This window comes from Momordica charantia, assembly GCF_013281855.1.
Source record: "Momordica charantia cultivar OHB3-1 chromosome 7 unlocalized genomic scaffold, Mcharantia_2.0 BLBB01000007.1, whole genome shotgun sequence".
NCBI lineage: Eukaryota > Viridiplantae > Streptophyta > Magnoliopsida > Cucurbitales > Cucurbitaceae > Momordica > Momordica charantia.
In genome coordinates this window covers 11,674,963-11,696,211 of record NW_028275165.1, presented here as the reverse complement: position 1 = coordinate 11,696,211, position 21,249 = coordinate 11,674,963, and the positions used below count along the sequence as shown (strand labels likewise).

General features: G+C 41.6%; 1 long non-coding RNA gene across 1 annotated transcript; it reads left to right on the top strand.

Annotated features, from left to right (window-relative positions):
* The first annotated feature begins 8,171 nt into the window (after positions 1-8,171).
* LOC148210355 (uncharacterized) lies at positions 8,172-10,370 on the top strand. Its single transcript, XR_015792337.1, has 3 exons — positions 8,172-8,491; positions 8,596-8,781; positions 10,113-10,370. It is a non-coding gene; the product is annotated as an uncharacterized LOC148210355 (long non-coding RNA).
* Positions 10,371-21,249: the final 10,879 nt, after the last annotated feature.

Sequence of the window (21,249 nt, the reverse complement as noted above, 5' to 3'; positions counted from 1 at the left end):
AAATGTCTCGGGACTGGGCTTCACAATACGAGATTCCATGGGATTCGTGGTCTGCGCTAGTTCCATTTTCCTCCCTGTTGCTTATTCACCGCTTTTGACTGAGCTTTATGCGATCCGGGAAGGAATTCGATCAAACTCTTTCAGCATGAAATCGCAACTTTCGGGGATGAGGCGATTCTGATTTCTGATATTGACCAATTTGCCCTCTCCTTTCCCAAAATTAAATTTTAGCATACCCATCGCTGTTGTAACAAACCGGCAGATGCTTTGGCAAAATTTGCCATCCAACAATCAGTCACGTGTCATTTGGTCTTCTAATTTACCAACTTGGCTTTGTAAAGGATGACACCCTTCATTAGTAGTCCAAGTGGCATCTTCTTCAATCAATTAATTAATCATCTTTTCTTTCCGAAAAAAAAAAAGATACCCACTCTTTGAGAAGTCTATATTATTCAAGGTTTTAATTTTCTATTTCACCTCCCATGGGCCATACAAAAGACAAATAAGTCAGCTTGCAATTTTATTGGCTTTGCGCCAAATATTTCAATCAAATTCCTTCTGGTCCTCGCCTAGTATGGAGAACGCACGTGTCAAATATCTTTATTATCATAAAAATAAAAATAGATATATTTTATGTGGGACCCACACATTTAGAAACAATATTTATTGAATGAATTTTACTTTCTCTCTCTTAATTTAATGGTATACATTCTCTCTCCTATTTATTACTCGTCATTATTATTTTTTATTTATTTTTTAATCTATTTCTAATTTCATTGTTATTTACATCTTCAATTGCTTTTCTTATTCTCAATTTTCATCCCTTAATTTTCTCCCTTCAAACTGAAAATTTTCATTTTTCTTCTAGAATGTTTGAGCTTCAGCTATTTTTACTTCACCATTAAATTATATATGACTTTTCAATCTATTTTAATTTTTGTTGTTCTTTATTACTATCTTTTTATCTATTCCATTCTAATCATTTTATATCTTTTTTCATTTTTTTAATGCATATAATATTTTAATGCATTCATCCCCACGTGAAGAAATAAATCTTCAGATATGTTATGTTTATTTTTTTTTTCATTTTTAATTCAATAAAATGGAATTTTTAATAAGTTCATGACATATTTTTTAATATATGTAAATTAATTAATCATATTTTATTATTCGATATTTATACTTATATATAAAAAAATTAGGTAATAAAATAGGTAACAAACAAAATATGTTGTATTTACTTTTTAAGTTTTTTTTATATCACTTTTTAAGTATTGTGAAGTATCTCCTTTTTAAAATTTTGTTTTTATTTGAAAGAAAGTTACAAATAAAAAACAACATATCAAAATAGGTATCAAATAAAATCTAATTAAAAACAATTATTAAACTATTTGAAAATAAAATTACAAATAAAATGAAAATAATAGACATTCTTTCTTATTTTAGAAATCTACAAATAACAATAGAGAATAAGATATAGAACGACACAAATAAAAATGGGTTAAAAAACACATTTAGTCCCTGAACTTTCATTAAAGTAACAATTTAGTCCCTGAACTTTCAAAAGTAACGATTTGGTCCATGAACTTTGAACTTAGTAATAATTTAGTCTCTACCGTTGAATCTCTGTTAGTATTTAACATAAAATCTGATGTGGGATGCCAAATAGATCTATTTCTACATTCTAAAATGCCACATCTACATCTTAAAAGAAAACAAAGTAAAAAAGATCAACCTGCACGGTTAGGAAAAAAAAAAGAAGAAGAAAGAACAAGTCTTGCATTATCTCCCACGTGGATCCATGACAGATGATGGCATCCAAATCCAGCGAATTACCGAACAAATCATGCCCTCCACTCTGACCAGTCGTGGCTACTCCGACCATTGCACCACCATCGCGAAGGTGTCTGATTACGCTTGTTTACATGCGTAAAAAGAAGGTTTTAGATGCTGTTTTTACTATGTTTCAGCTTTGTTTCGGATTTTTCTCGATCGTTTGAGTTCCAATTCATGCAAAATTCATATACTATGGTTTGTCGATGGCTTATATTGTATTTATGACATTTTAGGACCATTTGAGAGTGCAAATTAATCAAAAGAAGCAAAAAGACGAAAAAGTTACATGGGAGGCGCCAGGCGCCTGGGATGCCTGCAGAAAAACAGGTTTTCTTCCAACTTTGCCCTTAATGAAACGCGTCTTCCAATGCGTTTTGGTGGTTCCAACCGATGCATACGTGTAGAAGAAGTGTTCCACTATCAGTTTGAGCACGATTTGGTCAGTCAAAGGAGTTGGAAATGGGTGATTCACCATAGTTTTAGGACCTACCTAACCAATTCTGCACAGCTATAAATTCCAGCAACTTCTCCACCAAATTCATCAAGCCTTGCTTCCTTCTCTTGATCATTTTTAGTGTTTCTTTGTTGCTTTCTAAGTACTTTTGAGTTGCTTTCATTAGTTGCTTTTGGTTTTTAAATCCCGAGCACTTTACATTCTTTTATTGAGCTTTGTTTTGTTTCCATTTGTACTTAGTCATTTTCTACTTATTCAAATATATAAAAATCCAGCACTTTGCTTATCTTCTCTTTGTCTTTACTTTATTTTTAGTTAAGAGAGTTGTGTTTTTGGAGGAAAGAGCACGTGACACTCTCCCTTGCTTGAAAGAGAAGGGCGAAGCTCTCAATCCCGATAAAAACTCTCCGTTAGTTAACTTTTGTTTTTCACACATGCATTCCACATTCAACCATTTTACTTGCTGTATTTTCTTCAATATGTCTTTCTAAATTCCCGTCTCTAGCCCGGTTATGGATAGTTAGCCTTTTATGTCTAAAAAGGGTTTGCTAAGAAGTAGTGTTTTTACTTTCCATTCATTGCTCAACATGTTTTCCCAAAAAGTTAGGATTTAGAGAAGGCCACTGTAAGTCTTAATAAGTCAATACTGAAAAGGTTGCTTATTTGCATTGTTGAGTGGTTAAACCGAGGAGAGGAGCGCCTTAGACATAAGGGTTCCGCTTAAGTAGCCTAGACATAGGACCTTAACCCGAGGTTGCGACTATTTCCATCCTAAAACTAAGATATATCTCATAATAGACATATTAGGGAATGTCTTAGGACTTTGAACTTGCTTAGACATAAGTAAAGTGAGAAGCGTAGTCGTTAGTTTCTAAAGTAAAATGCATATTATCCTTAGCATGTCCTTGATTCTTTGTTGGCTAACTTGAAGTAATTCGGGCTAGGTTTTATTATTATAAGTCCAAATCCCAAATCCAAACCATTATTTGTGACCACTTCCCATTTTACAAGAATCACTCATTCCAACATTCACTATTCTTTAAAACTTTAGAGTTTGGAAATTGTTTAGAAGTCCTTGAGGATCGATACTTGGATACTCCATCCATTTTATATTACTCTGACAGGTGTGCGCTTGCATCTATATAATTGTTACCACGCTTAGCGCGTGCGTTCAGCATAAACATCCCAGTCAGTGTCAGCCTCGAGTTCTAGGGCCACCATCGACCACATTTCCTTCTCTTCAAGAACCTCGTGGATTTCGCTCAGGGGAAGATCGTCATCGGAGACTCCAATGTTCTCCAACAAGCTAATAATACCCATGTCAATGGCTTTGAGAAGCTCAGCGTCGGAGCTTTTCTCCAACGACGGCTGGATTTATACTGGATTTCTGTTGTTGATGCTGGGATTCTGGTAGACCGGTTCTCTCCGCTCCACACACCAACTCGAATACTTCAGGACCAAATACTTGCAAAACCAAACAAAAACCATAACCCGGTGTAACTTCAGTCACACTGGCTCCGATGCCTAAGTTAGTAAAAGGAGAGATTACTTAAACAAGTAAGAGACTTGAAAGTGCAGTCTTGACTTACCTTAAAGGGGTGACCAACTTCCCTATTTATAGTCGATTTGCCCCTCCTAGGGTTTCTCAGGACGTCAACCCTAGGTTGGATTATTCGTGGGCTTTTGGCCATGATACTTCCAGCATCCGTAGAGGAACGGGTACGGGCTCGACTTTGGGGCCAGAATGTCATACGCTTGAAACAAGGACCGAGAGAGAAAATGAGAACGCCGAGGGCTGAAGGAGTCAGCGTCAAGGTGGGGTCGGCGTCGAGGTGGGGTCGGCCCCTTGATGGGCCGACCTCCGTGCCCTGGGCCAGTTCTACTTGTCAATGGACCGATTACCCTTCCTAACGCCTTGGTTTGGCTCTGCTTGTCGATGGTCCCGGTTGTCCTTCCTGATGTAGCCCAATATTCTACCATATTGTTCCACACATAATAGTTACCCCCACTCTCAAAACTGAATATGAAATTTGTGATCACGGTGAGATTCATGTTTTGAGAGTATTCGTTATCCATGGTTGCTACAAGGCTTATTTTGCAAAGTACTTCATATGCGTCATTAGTACCGAATTCCTAGCTGACGCCAAGATTCCAAATTTACCGAGCTTCTACCAAAAGCTTTTGTATCCAATTTTCGGATTGAAAAGCCCGATTTTTTTTATTAGTAGTTGTGTACCAAGTTGTCTCATGAATTGGAAGTTTTTCCGATTTTCATATTTGTCAAATTGCTTGTTTATGATCAAATCTCCAAGACCGTGGGATCTAACTTTAGCAGAGCTAGTGTCGAAGTCTTTAGATTTCCAACCTGCTTGGCATTCGCCAAATGGTTTTATATCGTGACGCTTATTCGCCTGCCTTTGTCTTAACCATGTTGAGCCTTTTTTGGCTTGCTTCTTGGTCTGTCCCTTCCTGAGTTTCTTGATCAGTGTAGACATTTACACACAATGCCCCCTACTTGAGAAAGTTGTTTTCACATAGACATAAGAACTCAAGTATCATGTTAAATGGCGTAAACTTTCATTAAAATGAAAATTGTTATAATAAAATAATCAGTCATTTGACATAAACAAGTGCAACAATCGCTCATAAAATAAACGGAATGTGTCACCAATCTAGTGGTATTATTTTTTGAGATGCTGTGCGTGCCATGGATGAGGTAGGACTTTTCCATGTTAATCTTCCAGGGCATAGGTGCCTGTCCGAACCACTTTGGTGACCTTGTATGGGACCTCTCATGTCGGTCTGAGAACCCCACTGGTCGGGTCTTTAGTATTAGGCATGACTTTCCTTAAGACCAAGTCACCTTTTCTGAAGCTACGCTTCTTGACTTTTGAGTCATAATAACGAGCGATCCGATTTTTGTACTCGGTCGTTCATAGTTGTGCTACCTCTCGATGTTCCTCCAGTAGATCGAGGTTAAGTTGCATAGAATCGTCGTTTTCAAGTAGACTAAATCGTTCTACCCTTGGGGAAGGAAGTCCGATCTTCACTGGTACTATTGCCTCAGAACCAAACGATAATGAAAATGGTGTTTCACTAGTCGATGTACAGGTGTTGTTCTGTGGTCCCATAGTGCACTGGGAAGTTCTTCTGCCCACTACCCCTTAAGCTTCTCTAATCTGGTTTTCAGAGTTCTCTTGATGATTTTGTTAACTGCTGTGACCTGGCCGTTAGCTTGTGGGTGTGCTGGCGAAGAGCAGATGTGTTTGATACCCAATTCTCGGCAGAAGTCTCGAAAAGCTGCATTGTTGAATTGTTTTCCACTATCACTGATAATGGTGTAGGGTATCCCAAAGCGGCAAATTATGTTTCTCCAAATAAAGTTGGTGATCTTCTTCTCAGTGATTGTTGCTAGGACTTTAGCTTTTGCCCATTTGGTGAAATAATTAACTGCTACCACTGCAAACTTGGTCTGGCCTTTTTCTTGTGGGAGGGGCCCTATGAGGTCATTCCCCATTGGGCACATGGCTAGAGACTCATTATGTTGGTCAATGGCTCTCGCGGCTATCTAGACACTGTTGCGAACCGCTGACATTTGTCACATTTCCTCGTGAACTGTGTTGCATCGCTTAACATGGTTGGCCAGTAATACCCCCGTGGATTATTTTGTGGCTCAGGGACCATGCTCTAGAATAGTTACCACAAACGCCTTCGTGTATCTCCCTCATAACATAGTCAGCTTCCTCTGACGCTAAACATTTTAAAAGTGGCAAAGAGTAGCTTCTCTTATACAGGCTTCCATCTCTCAGCACATACCTAACTGCTCGCCGTTGGAGTTGCTGGGCATCTACCCTTTCATCAAGCAGGGTCCCGTCCCTTATCCAGTTCTTCTTAGGTTGATCTGGTTCGTCTATATCCATTGCTTCCTGAACCTCTATGCTCGGCTCGGGCAAAATCTCTACTGGTATGGTTCTTCCCAGGTTGGTTTCATAGGCTGCCGCCATTCATGCTAGCAAACAAGATCAAGAGCTAGCAAACTTCAACAATTCACATTTCTAAGTGTTTTTAAGGTAAGTCAAAGTCAACTTGGTCAAGGTCAAAGTCAACTCCATCAAGATAAGTCAAAGTCAACTCATTCAATTAAAAAACCAAGTCAAACACTCACATCCCTCATTATGGGCGGGATTGCACTTATTTTGGTTGGCTTTCCATATTCTTAACCTTTTCATTTGCTTGCCTTTAACGAAAAGTGAGTTTTATCATTAGCTTGGTTGAGGGCTTTATCTCTCATTTCTTGTGCAATTTCTTGTGTGTTTAAAATTTGCATGTTCGAATCATTCAAGTGGTGTTGATCATACCTCTTATGGAGTGATTCGAATCACGAGTTTAGAAACGAGTTTTCTCTACTCTTGATATTGATCATCAAGGTAATCCGTTATTAAACTTTTCCATGGGTTGGTTCCATACTAGTTTTTGGGGTTTTTGGGATTGAGTTCTATGAGTCTTGTTTGTTAACAAGGTTCTTAGATCCAACTCTCAAGGGTTTCTTAACATTCATACTCAGTCTCGTTGTTGGAGGCGTGGAAACTAAATCGCAACGCATACTTGAACCTCTCCTTATCTGGGGAAACTAGTAGAAGTCCCGCCCCGCAACCTCTGAAGTTTAAGGACCCATCTACGTACAAGGTCCAGGGTTGCTCTACTTCATCAGCCTGTGAGACGATGATGCATACTTGATGCTATACCGATGTTAATTCCGCTATGAAGTCTGCTATGGCTTGCCCCTTAATTACAGTTCTCGACTTATAGTAGATGTCGTATTTGTTGAGTTTCACAGCCCATTTTACTAGTCGGTCATAAGTCTCGGGCCTTTACAAAATCTGCCATAGAGGGAAGTTGGTGAGGACGGTTATCTTGTGAGCTTGGAAATACAGGCGTAATCTCCGAGCCGAAGTAACTAATTCTGTAACGCCCCAGAACGTTCTACACGCTTCTAGGTAACGTTAACTAACCACTTGTCTAACCTTATCTCTAAACACGAGATAACTAACTCCCTGTGAAATAATTTTATAAAATAAAGCTTCAACTCCCATAAATTTACCAAAGAATCAATCCTATAGATTATCAATCAATCATCATCCGTGGACAACTCCATAAAGCAATTTCATTATTTCAACTAGGCAAACTCAATGAATGGAAGAAACTAAAATAAACACCTATTCCGAATCAAAGTAGACAACAAGTGGAAACCTCCCAATTAATCAGATAGGAACAAGTAGTTTGTTGTCCAAGCAATAAAGTTTAAACCATCTAAACCTAAGCTAAGCAGAAGTAACTACGCAGCCTATGGTCCTCGCTCGTCATGTCTCCTCCGCTTCATCACCATGGTCGGCAACGAATTCTCCGCCTGAAACAATAATTGCAGAGGGGGGGGTGAGTATATAAAAATATACTTCGTAAGTGTAACGCCCCGCGTTACTCAGGTTAGCTTGCCCCGAGTTCTGGAAAATTTTATAACAAAATGGATTTTATTTATTGATTTATTGATTTATTTCATTGTTATTTTTAATTGATTCATCAGTGATCTTATTTAATTTAAGTGTAACATCTCGACTAGTGTGTATTGTTACAGTTTTAGTGGTGAGTTAGTAGCGTGCAGTTATTTATCAAGTTACATTTAGTACGGATTTCCATTATGCGACACTTGTTTTGGATCATTGGGCCAATTACGAAACTCTATTATTGGCTTGTTTTAACAAGGAAGGGTTGGGTAAGTGGGCCTTAAACAAAAGGAAAAGAACCCAAGCCCAAAGGAGTTAAAAGTTTGAAACAAAAAAGGGAACCCTAGCCACTTGTTCTCATTCCTCTTCTCCTTTTCCCCTTTCCCTCTCTTGTTGAAGCCGTCGGCCACCCCCCTCCACTCGGACTCTCCCTCTCCGACACAGCAGCACCGACGGCAGCCATCTCCGGCGGACACAGCAGCAGCAGCGGCGGCGGCAGCAGGTGCGACGTCGAACAGCACAGCGCATGACGGGCGGCGGCAGCGTGCGGCGGGCAGCGGCGGTGTGCGACGATCAGCGGCGGAGCGTGACGTTCGGGCAGCTGCAGGCGGCATCGATACACGCGGGGCTGTGTTCGCGGCGTCCTTTCTCCGATTCAACAAGCCTAACGACCTCGAACAACTTAGATCCGTGAAACCCGGTAACTTTTCTTTGACCCACCTTTGTTCGAAGTTAGATTTGGAGTACCCACACCCAAACGAAATCGATTTAGAATACCCACACCTAAGCGAGGTTGTTTTGTAGCAACGGCCATTGAAACGAAGCCGTTGGAGATCGTATTGGACGCTTTTCGCTGCTGCAAAAAACGTGGACAGCAGCGTATTGGTGGTGTTCGGCGATTATCTACATCCGTTTGAAACCCGATTCACGCTACCCACGTCTTGGCAAGCTAGATCTAAGTTACCCACATCTATACGAAGTCGTTTTGCGGTAACGAGTCCATTTGAACCCTCTTAAAGTTGTTTTTTTTAAGGCTGAACGGTACATTTAAATTGCTGTATTTTTCTGTTTTTATACTTAGGTGTGAGGTCGACGCAAACTTAAAGACGTGGTTGTGTAAGTAGCACCAGGGGGCGAGTGTGTATGTTAATTAGCGTTAACGGAATGATTTTGATGCTGTTTTTTTTTTGTTAAAACAATGTAATTGAGCATGTAGGGATTGTTAGATTTGATTTGTGAATTTCTAGCGATCTTTTTGCCGTCTTTCTAATATTGAACACCTTTGAGGAAACATGTTTTCTGTTCTTATTGTTGTAGGTGACTAGTAGGTTCTGAATTGTAGTAGCTAGAAGTAACTGGCTCATGACGTTTTGCAACTGTGATGTAAATGAAATGCTCGCGTTGTCAAACTGATAATTTAGTTTATATTGTCCTGGTTGTGAGCTGTTGGATGTATTTTGTTTATTTCGAGGATAAGTATGCTTGTAAACGGTGCAGAGATTTAGAATGTGGGAAATTTACCTGCAGGTGGTCATGGGAGGGTTAGCGAAGTGGTGAAGGGTGAAGGGTAAAGGGACGGGTTGATGGTCCGTTAGCTATGGGTGTTCTGACCTGAAAATGTTTATGAATCGTTTGGAGGTTCAAAGCCCTGAGTAGTGGCCTTGGGAATAAATGACAAGGCCAAACGTCAAATTCTGTAAACAAGTATTGGGGTCTTGGGAATAAATGTCAAGGACCAATACGCTGGGAAGTCATCGGTACCTTGGGGATAAACGGCAAGGACCGGTGCACAGTTCAGGCCTTAGGAATAAATGGCAAGGCCGAACGTCAAGTTTCTGGAGAGGAGTATTGAGGCCTTGGGGATAAATGTCAAGGGTCAATACGACTCGAGGAGTTAGGCTTGAGGGATTAAAGTAGAGTGGAGCTTGCGAAGTAGTGGTGCTAGGCCTTGGGAATAAATGGCAAGGTCGAACATCAAGTACTGTAAAATGAGGGGGCGCGGTAACTTGGGAATAAAAGTCAAGAGCCGTCATGCCTCGAGAAGTTAAGCGGGAAGTAACACAGGGGGGTGTAGAGGAAGGTTTAGTACTACGAGACAAGGGTTAGTGAAACATGGGTTGTAGTTTTGGTAGTTCCGACGCATGGTTGTGTTATGTAATTGTCAAGTTATTGTTCGTTATTTCTCGCTGCCTATTTAATTGCCTTGCTATCGTTTTATTCTATATGCCGTGACTGTGAGCATGATTTTTGTGCTAGTTAGGAAGTGCTACTTACGGAGTACCTTACGTACTCACCCCCTTTTTACCCTTATATGTTTTCAGGTGTGAACAGGGCCGACCGTGGTGATGATGTGGAGAGGGCTTGACCGAGGAGGGATCACTAGCCTAGTTAGTGAGGATAGAGGGAAGGGTTGTTGGGTACGAGTAGCATTGAGATTTATGTTATAGCTAGGTGTGAACTGAGGAGAAATTTTGTATTCATTGAAACTACTTTATTTGTTATGGATGTTGCTAGAAAACGCGTCACTGTTGTCGTTGAGGTTGACGTGTACGGTTGTTTCATTTATTTAAGAATTTTTACCACTGAGGCGGATATGAAATGTTTTTCTCTTGGTTTTTAAATTGCCCACGGAGGGCGAGTCCTGACATTTTATGACAGTTATATTTCTGATAGAACGTATGGGAGTCGAAACTTTATTTCATTTAAATTATTTTTCCAGGAAGGTTGCTTATCTCGTGTTTAGAGTTAAGGTTAGCCAGGTGAACTATTTAGCGTTGCCTAGGATGATATATAAGATCCTGGGGCGTTACAGTAAGTAGCCCTCACCAATAACACAGAAACATCATGCTAAAAAAAAAATCATGAAACATTCATAGTCATGCTCTTCATCACATTATACAATCAAACATAGACACGCTCTATAAGATCCGGCGATAACCACAACCATGAACGATTCAACTACCAACCTCGAGGTCCCTAACATCTCAAGCACCTCTACGCTCATCACAGATATCCTAGCTTTCCAAAGCTAACTCTTTCGAGTAGTGTCGGACCCTGACCATTTTTACCCAGCGCCCCGACACTGCTGCATCGACCCTCGACCATTTTTACCCAAGGCCTCGATGACTTTACAATCTATTGGCCCTTGACCATTTTTTACCCAAGACCCCAATAATTTTCCTTTCAAAAGACTCCTCGCATCGACCCTCGACCATTTATACCCGAGGCCTCGACACTCATCTTTATCCAATATTGGTGTATCGACCCTCGACCGTTTTTACCCGAGGCTTCGATACCCAATTAGTGACATATCAGCCCCCGACCATTTATACTCGAGGTCCTGACATCCACCCATCCACTTTCCACAAGAATCCAACGTTCCTTATCATAACCAACTCCACAACAACCCCTATTCTGCGAACAGGGTCCGAAAACATGCTTCTATTACACCCACATCTCATAAGAAAATAATATGACTTGGACCAGCACGCTCGCATCATAAAGAAAAATTTATACAAACTGTACTAGCACGCCCACATCATAAGAAAGCATAATCGCAATAATTCCATTTTAACGAGCATCCTTTGTAAACACACATCATTCCACAACAATTCTCAGTAGTTTAACAAGGCAAAATTCCACCAATATCACCGACGAATATTCAACACTACACCATGCATACAGATTAACACAAACGAGAGTTACCTAGCACAATAGCGTATCAAAATCAATATTAAACATCACAAAACAGCACAATAGAAACCACTAACACACATTAACGAACGCACACGCCCCTTGTCTACTTACTCACAACCATGCCCCTAAGTTTTGCGTCGATCTCACACCTAGGCACTAAAAATAGGAAAAAAACAGCAAGTTATATATACGATTCAGCCTCCGAAACCAATCCTAAGAGGGTTCAAATGGCTCATTACCGCAAAATCGACTTCGTGTAGGTGTGGGTAACTTAGATCTAGCTCGCAAAGGTGTGGGTAAGGGCTGAGTATCGTCGGGGCGAAGAAAACAACACAAATTTGCTACTGTTCACGTGCAGTCCGTGGGAGACGCGCTACCACCGTTCGGTTCGCCGGATCTAGGCTGTTCGGGGGTGTCGGAGCCGAAGAATGTCTCCAAATTGTCTATTTGCTGTGCTACAGCAGTTTGTGCTACCTCAGAATGCCGGAGGGGATTACGTTTGCACCACCAGGGAAGCTTCACGCACGAATTCGTGGGTCTGTGCTGTGGCCGTCGGAGAATGTTGCTACAGGGCTGGAGGAACGAACGTCGCCGCTGCTCGTGTTGCATTGACGTCGTCGCCGGGGAAGACGCTAGAGGGGAAGGCTGGTGGGTGGCGGCTGGGCAAGGGAGAGGAGGAAGAAGAAGATGACTTTGGTTCCTTTTCTTAGGGTTTCTTTTTATTATTTTTTTCCCTTTATTTTAAAACCAAACCAACCCAACTAAAAGCCCAACATAAACAAGCCGAAAAGAAACAAAACTCATCCCAACCTGAGATAAAACCAATCACGCGAGATCTGATATACATAAATTTAATTAAAGTTTAATTTAAAATTGAATGAAAATCTCCTAATTCGAGACTAACTAACCTGAGGCACTCGGGGCGTTACAAATTCCAATGCCAGCTTCTCCATTTAAGGGTATCTAACTTCGGCATTCGCCATTGCTTTGCTCGTGTAGTAGACTGAAGACTGTCGCCCGTTTTCCTCCTTTATCAACGCCAAACTCACCGCGGTGTCGGATACGGCTAGGTACAAGTAGAGTTCATCTCCCGTGACTGGTTTGAAGAGGAGCGGGGTTGCCCCCAAGTATTGCTTTAACTCCCTAAACGCAGTCTCGCACTCTTCAGTCCATTCAAATTGTCCTTTTTTCCTGAGGACTTTAAAGAATGGCAAGCACTTGTCGATTGAGCGACTGAGGAACCTGTTGAGTGCCGCTATCCTCCCGTTAAGCCTTTGTAGTTGCTTTAAACTTCTAGGGGGACTCATCTCCAACACCGTTTTGATTTTATTTGGGTTGGCTTCAATTCCCCGTTGGTGTACCAAGAACCTAAGGAATTTCCCTGAGGTCACCCCAAACGTGCAGTTGCTGGGATTCAGCTTCATCTTGTACTTCCTAAAAAGCCCAAATGCTTCTGCTAGATCTGCTTCGTGTTGATTGCTTTTCCAGCTTTTTACTAACATATCATCTATGTAAACCTCCATGTTTCTGCCAATCAATGTCGCAAACATTCGGTTTACCATTCATTGGAAAGTCGCGCCTGCATTCTTTAACCCAAAGGGCATTACTGTGTAACAATATAGGCCTCGATTTGTGACAAAAGAGGTATTCTCCTGATCTAGTAGATCCATCATAATCTAATTGTACCCGGAATAGGCATCTATGAAACTCAATCTTTCATGTCCAGCGGTAGCGTCGACTAGTTGATCTATACGAGGTAAAGGAAAAGCGTCGACTAGTTGATCTATACGAGGTAAAGGAAAAGAAATCCTTTGGGCAAGCTTTGTTTAGGTCCGTAAAGTCGATGCACATTCGCCATTTGCCATTTGGCTTTCTTACCAGGATCACGTTGGATATCCATTGGGGGTAATGGACCTTCCGAATAAAACCCGCTTTTAGTAGTTCTTCCACCTGTTCAGCCACGATCTCATTTCTTTCCTGGTTGAAAGCGCGACGCTTCTGCTTTACTGGTTTACAATTCTCGTTGACATTGAGTCGATCGACCATAACACCTTGATCGATTCCGGGCATATCCTTATGTGACCATGCGAATACATCAGCGTTGCTTCTGAAGAAACTTATGAGGCTCGCTCCCCAGCCTGGTCCCAATGTTGACCTGTCGATCATCAGATATCAAGGGGATGGATTACACCTCTTCTGCCGGCTATCCCCTGTCGAAGGTGGCCAAATTTGGTAGCTGATCAAGGCTTGGACATATCTCTCCCGAGCCATCAACTACCCTATCCCCAGGTGTCAAGGGTATGGATTCTATGCCTCCAGTCGGTTCTCGTTTGCCAGAGGTGGTCGGGTTTGGTTGATGACCAGGGCTAGGACATATTTCCCCCTAACTGCCGCTGCCACCTCGGGGCTTTCTTCTTCGAAACCCTGTTGACCTTCAGGGTTTGTATTGACCCGCTTCATTCCGACCTTCCTCGGATTTGAGCTTCGTCTCGGTTCTTGGCTTGTATCGTCCCCACAGACGATGCCAAATGTTGATGTTGGGATTCTAGTAGACCGGTTCTCTCCGTTCCACACACGAACTCGAATACTTCAGGACCAAATACCTATAAAACCGAACAAAAACCCTAACCCGGTGTGACTTTAGTCACACTGGCTGCGATGCCTAAGTTAGCAAAAAGAGAGATTACTTAAACAAGTAAGAGACTTGAAAGTGCAGTCTTGACTTACCTTCAAGAGGTGACCCCCTTCCCTATTTATAGTCGATTTTCCCCTCCTAGGGTTTATCAGGACGTCAACCCTGGGTTGGATTATTTGTGGGCTTTGGGGCAAGATACTTCCAGCTTCGATAGAGGAATGGGTATAGGGCTAAGCTTTGGGGCTAGAATGTCATACGCTTGAAACAAGGACCGAGAGAAAAAAGGAGAGCGCCAAGGGCCGAAGGGGTCGGCGCCGAGGTGGGGTTGGCCCCTTGATGGGCCGGCCACCGTGTCCTGGGCCGGCTCTGCTTGTCAATGGACCGATTGCCCTTCCTAACGCCTTGGTCCGGCTCTGATTGTCGATGGTCCTGGTTGTCCTTCCTGATGTAGCCCAATCTTCTATCATATTGTTCCACACGTAACATCTGTAAATGTCGAAATTTTAAGCCCAATGGATTTGGAGAATGGACAGAAAACTCTCTGGAGTAAGCCAAACACCCAAAGAACTTATGCCTCTGCCGTAGAGCTCTCAATGTTAGATTACTCGTCGTAGAGTGAGTACCAAATGTTTCCGGACGAGGAAATCGAATCCACCGCCTCTGTTATTTCCCCTAGATTAGTTCTATTGGGCAAAAAAGTAACCAAAATTGAATGTTTCCCGAAGCCGGAAGGTTGGGATATCCTAATCAACATGCAGACGATTTCCGGCTGGTGAATCTGCATTTCTCCGACTTGCGTTTTTTCTTTCTTTTTTTTTTAAAGATGCAGAAGTGGCATTTGAATAGCTAAAAAGAGATCTAGTTGGCATCCCACATCACATTTTCTGTTAAATACTAACATAGATTTAACGGTAGGGATTAAATAGTTACTAAGTTGAAAGTTCAATGACTAAATCGTTACTTTTGAAAGTCTAGGGACTAAATTGTTACTTTAATGAAAATCTAGGTATTTTAATTATAACAATTTTATTGGTTTGAAGAAAGAGAAAAAAATGAAATAATAGTTACATTAACAAAAGAAAGTAAAAGATATCAAGCGTAAACTTACCATAATTTATTGGTTAAGATATATATCCCAATCAAAAATTCATAAATTTGAATGCATAGTATTAAAATAATAAAATTGCTACAAAGGCTTGCTTTTGTCGTGTTTCAGTATTTGGAACAACTGTTTTCCATGTTGGTTCCTAATAGACACAGTTTGTAGTAGTTTTGTCAATTTTATTTATAGTGGTCTTTTGAATTAATAAAGATGTTGTTTTCAATATAAAAAAAAAGAAAATTAAGATGTAAAAAAAAATGAAAGAGGAAAAAATGAAACAAAATGAAGAAAGAAAAAATTAAGCAAATAAAAGTTACGAATGAGAAAAATGAATGATATAAATAAGAAATAAATAAAAAAGAAAATAAATAATCACATATAAGGATAATAAATTAGAGAAAAAATGTATACCATTGAAATAAGAGAAAGAAAGTAGAATACGTTGAATAAATATTGCTTCTAAATGTGTGGGTCCACATAAAATATATCCATTTCTTATTTTTTCTAATAATAAAGATATTTGACATTTGTCAACTTTTAAATAGAAGGAGAATGGAAGTTCTCCATAATAGTAGGAGGACTAGAAATTTTCCCTCCAACAATCAGCCATGTGTCATTTGGTCTCCCTTTGTTTCTGTTGTCCAAGTGGCATCTTCTTCAATCAATTAATTAATCATCTTTCCTTCCAAAAAAAGATACCCACTCTTCGAGAAGTCTTCATGTAACACCCCGAGTCCCTCAGGTTAGTTAGTCTCGAATCAGGAGATTTTTATTTTTTTTTAAATTAAACTCTAATTAAATTTATATTTATCGGGCTCTAAACTCTAATTAAATTTATATTTATTGGGCTCCGTGTGGTTGGTTTTGTCTTAAGTTGGGATGAATTTCTTTTCTCTTGGGCTTGGTCATGTTGGGCCTTTTGGGTTGGTTTGGTTTTAAAACAAAGGAAAAGAAAGTTAATAAAAGGAAAAGAAAAGAAAACACATAGGGTTTTTTTTTTCCATCTTCTTCTTCCTTCTTGCCCTAGCCGCCCACCCCCCCTTCTCTTCCTCTCTTTTCTCGTTTTAGCAACCTCACCCTTGAAAGCCGGGTCACAGCAGCAGCGCGGCCGGCGACCCATCCAGCGACGGCGAGTTCGTCACAGCAGTAGGCACGGCAGCATCGTGGTGGGGCAGCACGATTTCAGTGTCACCTTCCCGCTGCTTGTTGATTTGCGACGTTTTTCGGCGTGGCTAGCGACTGGACGGCGGCGTGTTTCCTTGAAGACCGAACAACATCGGCGGCAATGGGGCAGTCGAGCAGATCCGACGTGTTTCCCCTCCGACGACCTCGAATCTCACGGCCAGCACCCGAGCAGTAGCAGTTCGCAGCGATTTCCCCGTTCCGATACGTTTTGGCATTGACCCACAACCGTTTGAAGCCCAATTTAGGCTACCCACACCTTGGCGAGCTAGATCTAAGTTACCCACACCCCTACGAAGTCGAGTTTGGTGGTAATGAGTCATTTGAACCCTTTTAGAATTGATTTCGAAGGCTTAATAGTGTACGTAACTTGCTGTATTTTTCTGTTTTAGTGCTTAGGTGTGAGATCGACGCAAAACTTAAGGGCGCGGTTGTGAGTAAGTAGACAAGGGGCGTGTGCGTGCGTTAATGTGTGTTAGATGGTTTCTAGTGTGCTGGTTTTGTGGCGTTTAATATTAATTTTGATACGCCATTTTGCTAGATAACTCTCGTTTGTGTTAATCTGTATACTTGGAGTAGTGTTGAATATTTGTCGGTGATAATGGTGTAATTTATGCTTTGCTAAACTGCCAAGAATTGCTGTGGGGATGTTTGTTGTCTGAATATGCATGAATTGTTCGGCGTGTTTCGTGTGTTTATTATATCTAGCAATGCTTATTGAATATTGATGTTGGATATTAAGTGTTTTGGGTGAATTGTTTTGGGCTCTAATTGTTTAAAATTTGTTTGGTTATGCTTTGTTGCGACAAAACTCATTGTGGAGCTGTTGTTAAGAAATGTTATATTGTCAAAGCATGATTGGTTTATCATTTCATTATTAGAATGTTGTTTATGTTGTGGAACCATGCTGAATTGTGTTTTTGAGCTGAAAGATGCATGAGTCATGGCTTAAGAAAGTATATAGTAAGACTCTGGTGAGAGTTGGATTCTTGGAGAAAGTGAATGGGTGAGTGTCAGGGCCTCGGGTATAAATGGTCGGGGGCTGATACGTCACTAATTGAGTATCGAAGCCTCAGGTAAAAATGGTCGAGGGTCGATGCGAGGAGTCTTTTGGAAGGAAAGCTATTGGGGCCTTGGGTAAAAATGGTCAAGGGCTGATAGATGGTGAAGTCATCGGGGCCTTGGGTAAAAATGGTCGAGGGCCGATGCAGTAGTGTCGGGGCCCTGGGTAAAAATGGTCAGAGGCCGACTCTACTCGAAGAAGTTAACTGTGGAGGGCTAGGATAGCTGTGATGAGCGTAGAGGTACTTGAGATGTTAGGGAGACTCGAGGTTGGTAACTAATTGGTTCATGGTTGTGGTTGTTGTCGAATCTTATAGAATGTGTCTATGTTTGATTGCATAATGTGATGAAAAGCATGACTATGAATGTTTCATGATTTGGTTGGGCATGATGTGTGTGTGTTGTTGGTGAGGGCTACTTACGAACTATATTTTATATACCCACCCCCCTCTACAATTATTGTTTCAGGTGAAGGACTCGTTGGCGACCATGGTGATGAGACGGAGGAGACATGACGAGCGAGGACCATAGGCTGCGTAGTTACTTTTGCTTAGCTTAAGTTTTTAGATGGTTAAGACCCTATGTTTTGGTCGATAAACTATTTGTTCTTATCTGAATAATTGGGAGGTTCCCACTTGTTGTTTATTTTATTTCGGGATAGGTGTTTATTTTAGTTTTTCCATTCATTGAGTTTTGCCTAGTTGGAATAATAAAGTTGCCTCACGAGGTTGTCCACGGATGATGTTTATTGATATTCTATAGAATTGACTCATTGTTAAACTGATGAGAGGTGAAGCTTGATTTTATATAATTATTTCACAGGAAGTTGACATCTCGTGTCTGAGGTTAAGTTTAAACAGTTGGGTAGTTAACGTGACCTAAAAGTGTGTGCAATGTTCTGGGGAAATTTGAATTTGTGACCCCTTCAATAACTGAAACTGGATAAATGACCCCATTTTTAAAAAACCTAATTTGTGACCCCTCCTTCTATTAATTATGACCCCTTTCAAAATATGACATAATGAAATTACCATTGTACCCCTGTTTTAAAAAAATTCATCCCCCCTCCCCATCCTTCGTCTCGGACGTTTCGTGGCACTCCCATCTCATCCCAAGTAAAACCCTAAACCCCCATCTCGGAGAATCCCCGTCTCGGAGAATCCATTTCGCACTCATCTATTTTTTCTGAAGATCATTCTTTCGCACTCATCTGTAAGAGTCGGATTCATCTCGGAGGCTGCAAGGTTAGTTTATATCTTTTACAATGTAAGAAAGTTGCTGTTCTTTGTTGTATTAGCATGACCGGCGCTATCTGAAGCGACCGTATAGATTTAGGTTTAGTTTGACTTTGTCATTCTAAGAGAAAAAAAAATCCCTCGAAGGCTTCAATCTCGAACCCTATCTCGTATTCAATCCCGGACCTCAGTGGTCCGGGATTGAATACTGATCACATCCAAGATTGAAGCCTTCGAGGTCTGGGACTGACTTTCATCTCGGACTTGTCCCGGTCCGGTTCGGTCCGGGATGAAGGTCAATCCCGGACACGTCCCGGTCCTGTTCAGATTCGAGATGAGATGCAGATTGAATCCAAGATTTAATCTGCCTCTCATCTCTGACCCGAACAGGACCAGGACGTGTCCGGGATCGACCTTCATCCCGGACCGAACCGGACCGGGATGAAGGTCAGAATGCTGTTTTGTTTAGTTTTTTTTTTAAGTTCCTTGTCACTTTAGCTTAGTCTGTATCTAATATGTTTTATTTCAACTTTGTTATGAACCTAGAATGAATTTGAGACTCATCATAGATCGTAATGACTGGTTTCCGGCCACGTTGACGAACCTTGCCCATGTTGATAAAACCAGTACTAGGATTAAGGCCAGGCTAACCCCAACCCAGTCAGACATGTTTAGGCAAACATGTTTCGGTCCTATTTTGGACATGGACGTTGTTTTCAACGGTCCATTGATCCATCACCTGTTGTTGAGAGAGGTTGAAGAGCCTAAACAGGACGTCATTAGCTTTGACTTGTTTGGGAAGAGGGTGTCTTTTGGTAAGCGAGAGTTCGACCTAATCAGCGGGCTCAGTCAAAGGATGAATATGGTAGATAATCATATTCCTGGACGAAGACTTAGAGCACGTTACTTTAAAGACAATGTTAGGGTTAAGTGTAGTGAGCTGGAGAAGATTTTTTTGGAGGACGTTTTTTACGACGACGAGGATGTTGTGAAGGTTGGCATAGTTTACTTCATAGAACTTGCCATGATGGGGAAGGAGAGGAAGCAGTTCATAGATACGGCCCTGTTAGGTGTTCTGGATCGGTGGGAGGTGTTCTGCAACTATGACTGGAGTTCGATGATTTTTGATAGGACGATTTGGAGTCTCAAGAACGCCCTGAAGGATAAACTGCCAGCGTACCAACAGAAGGCAACAGCGGACCCCTCACACGTTGAGACTTATAGTCTGTACGGGTTTCCGTACGCATTTCAGGTTAGCGAGGTTTAAGTCAATTGTATAATTTTATACATTATTCAACTGCATCATTTATTTGCCTTTCATGGATTCCAGGTATGGGCGTATGAGACGATCTCGACGTTGAGCCTGCGAGTAGCCACGAGGTTGAGTGATGACGCCATTCCTCGACTTCTCAGGTGGTCATGCACTTATTCGCGCGGGTTTCGTGTGCTGGCGAGTGAGGTTTTCGATAACACGCGGGTAAGTAATTCTCTTTTGGCCGTATGATTCATATTTGGTTTTTCATTTCGATCTAATCATAGATTTTTTGCAGTCCAAGGTTAAGGATGTAACGCCCCGCGTTCTCGGGTACGTTAATTTTAAGATATCATTAGTGCCTTTGGATTTTTTTTCCCAAAGTTGATATTTTTAATTCTTGGGTTTTGTAATTTTGGAGTTCTAATTTTTGGATAAATGAGAATCTAAGTTTAATTTAGATAGTTAGGATAAATTAAGTTTTCAAATTTTGGAGAATTTAGGTTATGGTTTTTAAAACAATGTTAGTAAATAAAACAAAACAAAAGGGTAAAATAGGAAATCCCTTTCCCTTCCTCTTGCCCTAGCCCCCATCTTCATCTTCTTCTTCCTCAATCCCTCCCAGCCGCCAGCCCCCATCCCTCGTGTTTCTCGCCGGCAGCCCCTTCCCCTCTCGTGACTTCTTCTTCAACCCTTCTTCGACGAGCAGCGGCCATGAATGGCGAAATTTCCAATGGATTACGACCGTCGGTGCAAGCTCTCTCCTTCAGCAGCACCACGGCGGTCGATCTCAAATCCAGCAACGAACGGCGGCAGCAAGTTTCATCGGCGTTCGACCCACGGCAGCACCCACGTAACGAGGCCCGACCCACGAGTTTTCGGCCCCATCTGAACGGGTCTGTTGGAGCTCGACGGCCGATGACAAGCTCGGGTCGGATTCGGCAGCGCGACGGCATCTCCACAGCGGCGCGACGGTTTCTGCACCACCCTGCGGCGCTACTCGTGGCGGTGTGCGACGAACGGCGTTCCGATACATGCGCACCACCCTACAGCCTCAACCCCGACGACGTGCGCAACTCCCGACGGCTGTCTCCGGCGAACAGCAGCTCTGGCAACTCGTTCTTTTTGCAATCCCGACGCGAACAGTAGCAGATTCGTGAAGATATCTTCGTTCCGATACATTTTGGCATTGACCCACACCCAAACAAAGCTTGATTTGAGTTACCCATCCCTTCCGACACTGTTTTGACGTTGACCCACTCTGATTTGAACCCAAATCGGCATTACCCATTGA